Here is a 5,132-nt window from a genome sequence, read left to right on the forward strand (position 1 = left end):
AATGTGCCACAAGATCACACACACAATCTTCAAAATGTTTAAACAGTTAATAATTATTATTTTAAAGCCAGCATTGAAAGTAACATGCATACATCACCTTTAAAAACAGGATGTGTCTCTCATACCAAGCTGTCATGCACTGCCTTCACTCCCAGCATAAGCAAGATTACCTCACATACAAAAACTCTGAAATATCAATAAAAAAAACTAAACATGTTGTACCACATTCTTTTCATAATTAGTTTAATAAACTTAATTTAAAATATACATGTATACACTGAAAAAAAAAATCCTTTCAATTTACGTAATTTTAATGTGTACATCGGTCCCACATGATCCGATTGTTTAAAACCAAAATAATTTTCTCAAATTAATTTTTATGTGTCAGACCAAAACATTTTAATTACTTTAAGTAGTCTAATAGAAATATGTTGACTCAAAGTGCTATTTCTCTTTACTATAACACATTTATTTTGTAATGTTTAAGTAATTTTATTATGTAAGGGGACTAGATTTTCATCTCTAATTCCAACATGCTTTTTTAATGCTTATATTATGGGATTATGTAACTCTAAAGCAATTTCATTATGTCTCTGGCACCAGAATAATCATCCATAATTATACAAATGTTATTTATTTTTTTTAAATACAAAATACATTTGCATTGGCATAAAAAGCAAAGAGTTTTGTACAAATGTTTAGTGATATTGGGGCAAACCACTGCTTTCAGATCATCAATTCATTTAAATCACTACACATTAATTCAATAACAGACAATAACCATTACAACAATCAGCACATGCAGTACATACATAAAGGGGCAATTTCCCAAACAGGTTGTAGATTAATCCATGACTAGGCCCTAGTTATATTAGGATATTTTTACAAAAATAAAGTTTACAAACAAACCTACCTTGCAAAAACAACACTGGAGTACATCTTTAGACAAAACAATGGCACTGATATATGTCAAGATATGTCAGTGCAATACGTTTTCAAATTAAGGCATTGCAAAAGTCTGGGACTAGGAAAAGCCCCATCTGTAAAACTGACCCAAATGTTTAAAATAGTTACTATCACAGTAAATTTAGAAGTGCTAAAGCACAAACACTGCATTCCAAAGAGACATGCAAAACAGTAAGTACTATTATTTATAAAATGGATTTACAAACTGGAAAATATCACTCCTTCAGAAAGTCAGAGCTACAGCATTTATAAACTGTTAAATCAAAGATTCAACAAAAACAAAATACAACAACCATTTCCAAAATCGACTCTGAGCAGCAAACTGTTAATGTATTAATAAGAGAAAACACTTAAAACAGATAAAAAATTCAAAAATGAGCAGCACAGTCTTTTTGATCCTTTCACTGAAAGAAACTGTTCGTTAAAGTTACTCTCAATGCAGTTTGGATTTCCTCAAAAATAAAGCGGAGATCAGGTTTAAGGCATACATCAGCTCAAACACGATGTTGCAACACCTTCATGGCTTCCAGGACTATACAAAGATCCTCTTCTGCATCACAAGAAGCATGTTGTTTGAGAGCACAAATCCCAACATTGGTGTCTTCAAATGACCTCACTGATGCTAACTTCATCCATGCCCTGTACAAAACAAACAAATGTAGTTAAAGAAACAGAAAAAAGGTTACTGTTACAATAAAAGTGTCATTGGAAATTAGTACAATGCAAACAAATATAAATGTAAGTATACAGACCCATGTGCATTGCCACAGCATGTTACAATTGGTAACAAATACATGGGTTACAAAGCAAGGCAGCTGCACTGTCCACTGCTCTGGGTGTGTGTGTGTGTGTGTGTGTGTGTGTTCACAAGGGATGCTCCGATCGATCGGCCGATAATGGCATTAAATGACTCGATCGGTGCTCGCTAAATCTGCCGATCTCATAAACCGATCTTTCTGTTTACTTTTGTCATCAAAAGGATCCTGAATGTGGCTGCAATTAAAGACATTTTTTTACGTAGCACGAGCACTTTTTACAACCCTTTGCTCATGTGCGGCGTGCAGATTTGTATGTCTCTCTTTGCCTTTACAGAGATATGCGTATTTTCTATGAGGACATGCTCCGGTCAACAGCGCGAGGCGTCTTCACATCCCCATCAAACAGCGTATACAACACATATATCACGGACAATTGCATCCTCATGCCAACAGTTTCTTATTTGCATGCGTTTTAAAGTTTTGAGCGTTTAAACTTTTATTTTCCTCACAACTGCTTGTCTGCGTTCAGCCGCCGCCCACACACAGCAGCCTGTCATCAGTGCACGTGAACAGAGCGATCTCTCTCTCTGTAACGTCTTAAAGCTGCAGTAACCTAATTTATCTCTTAATAAAATCACTCTCTGCTCTTGACTAAAGAATTTTTATATTTCATACGAATGCGTGTATATTTAATTAATACAGTAAAGTCTATGAAGTGTTTTATTTTCAGTACTTTTAGGAGACATAAGCCTTTTTAAAGCCATATTAAATTTCCCTATGCAGAATAAATATTTGTTGTGCTTATTTATTTGAGTCACTATTAAAACAATAATATACCTAATTAATGCAAGTAATATAACAAAGGCAACAGCCGTGGTATTATTTTATCTAGAAAAAATGTAACAGTTACAGTCATCAAAGAGCTTGCATATCAGCTTTAAAAAAATCAGAATCGGTATCGGCCGATCACGAAGATTACAAATCGGTGATCGTATCGGCTGCAAAAATCCTGATCGGAGCATCCCTAGTGTTCACTACACTGGAATGAGTTAAATAAAGAGGCCACGTTTCGAGTGTGTGCTACCACACCTGACAATCACATCAAAAGTGAATTCTCTCATTTTCTCACTGTCATGTTGTTTGTCATGTTGTTACAGACCTGTATAAATGTCTTTGTTCTGATAAACATGAAGGAAGATATTTATTTTGAGAAATGTTTGCAACCAAACTGTTCATGAGCCCCATTCACTTCAATAGTATTATTTTCCCCCACTATGGAAGTGAATGGGGCTTATGATTGGTTTGGGTACAAACATTCCTCAAAATATCTTCCTTAGTGTTCATCAGAACAAAGACATTTATACAGGTTTGTAACAACATGATGGGGAGTAAGTGATGAGAATTTTTATTTTTGGGTGAACTACCCCTTTAAATCTTCCCAGGTGTTTCAATGACCCGTGTGCCAAAAGATGTTGTAACTAAAACATACTACATTTTCTGTACTTCCAACAAGGTTTACACATTTTTATGTCTATGAATCTATATTACTTACTTCTGTCATTTGATCATTGATTGTTCCAAGTCTTTTTGCTAGCTGTCCTCCTTTCTGATAGAAGAGTTTCCTCAGGTTTTTGGATTGGAGGTCCAGGTGACACAGGAACATAAGACAGTAGTGATTCTTTTAAATTCAGCATTTATCTGAAAACAAATTAACCAATCATTGTATATTTGAGTACTGTGAGTCAAAGAATAATAATTGTATATTAGTTACAAAAATAAGATATAGCTCCTAACAGCAGTAAAACAGTGATAGGAATGACTTACCAATGCTTTTGAGTGTGTGCAAGGATGATGGACCTATAAGAGGAAATATTCAGAGGTGAAATCAACACATAACCTCAAATGATGAAGGTCACACATACACAGAACAATAATGAAATAAGTATTATATCTGTCATAGGACGCAATTTTGGACAAAATGAGATCTTAAAACAACAAGGTTCTCTTCTGAAAACGTCAGCTTTAAGGTGTGGCCACTTCAAAGCGATTTTTTTTCAGTTAATATACCAGACGTCACGCGAAACATTTAAAAAAGCTTTTTCTAATAGAATCAAGTGTTGCTCGTGGCGTAGCGAAGTCATGAATAACTGACGCGGGTCTGATAATCTGATTAAGTAGACCGTTTGTTTCATACGCAATGTCATTATTAATTTAGTCAATTGATATCATCTGGTAAATTACTTACATGGATAACGTTACTCTGGACAGAATAACTTTTGGTTAGCGTTTTATTTGTCCTGATACGTTTCCATAGAACAGCTGAGTAAAAAGTGCCTCAAAAGTCAACTCAAAGCTGACAGTTTTCAACTCGGATAAAACTACCAAACGTGAAATAACGTTAAACAGCTGACATTTTTAAAACACTGTGTTTTTCTTTATGAGCTTGACTGACTGTTAACTTACTCCACCAACCTCCTCCAAACTAATATTTACTACAAGTCATTGCAATGGCTACATATTGTAAACAAAAATAGTCTATCTAGTGAATATATATCACGTATGAAGCGAACATAAATAAATAATAGAACTTACTTTAATAACGTGGTGTCCGTCTGAGAGAGTTCTTCTGACTGACTGACTGCTGCTGAGTCTTCATTTTGGCGCCCAAAACAAACGATCTTTATTCTTCTTTTATGGCAAATGACGTCCTTTCATTGAACTATACTGCCCCTGCTGCTCAGGAGGTGCCGTTTTGTGTTCAAACCCAATTTTATTGCTTTAAGTATTCAATTCAATCAATTTTAATCAATGTGAGAATAATGTGTTCATTTTACAATCAAACAAAACATTTTAATCCTAATCAATTAAATTATGTTTACACAAGGAATATAAATATTTTGTGTTGCATATACATGTTTATTTTATTTAAATTCAAAGACCCACTAAGTCCATTTTTTTTCAGTGTATGCTTTATAACAAACACTATAACAAATCATTATCCTAAGTCATTGTTAAAGCAGAGACCCTGAAATATATCATTTAAAACAATATGAAGATGACCTGCTTTAAAAGGAATGAAGCTTACAGTATGTTGACCTGTTATAAAAGAAATAAAGTACACCAAAAACACACAAAACCTCAATTTACAAAATGTTTAAACAGTAAATATTATTATTTTAATGCCAGGATTGAAAGTAACATGCATACATCACCTTTAAAAATAGAATGTGTCTCTCGTATCAAGCGGTCATACTACCTTCACTCCCAGTAAGATTACCTCACATATGAAAACTCTGAAATATCAATAAAAAAAACTAAACACATGTTGTACTACATTCTTTTCGTAATTAGTTTAATAAACTTAATTTAAAATATACATGTATATGCTTTATAACAAACACTATAACA

General features: G+C 33.7%; 1 long non-coding RNA gene across 1 annotated transcript; it reads right to left on the minus strand.

Annotated features, from left to right (window-relative positions):
• Positions 1 to 277: 277 nt before the first annotated feature.
• LOC129430987 (uncharacterized) lies at positions 278 to 4,685 on the minus strand. The gene is made up of 4 exons (XR_012366000.1): positions 4,317 to 4,685; positions 3,549 to 3,581; positions 3,277 to 3,422; positions 278 to 1,605 (listed from the first exon to the last, which is right to left on the minus strand). It is a non-coding gene; the product is annotated as an uncharacterized lncRNA (long non-coding RNA).
• Positions 4,686 to 5,132: the final 447 nt, after the last annotated feature.

This window comes from Misgurnus anguillicaudatus, chromosome 23 (genome assembly GCF_027580225.2).
Source record: "Misgurnus anguillicaudatus chromosome 23, ASM2758022v2, whole genome shotgun sequence".
NCBI classification, from domain to species: domain Eukaryota; kingdom Metazoa; phylum Chordata; class Actinopteri; order Cypriniformes; family Cobitidae; genus Misgurnus; species Misgurnus anguillicaudatus.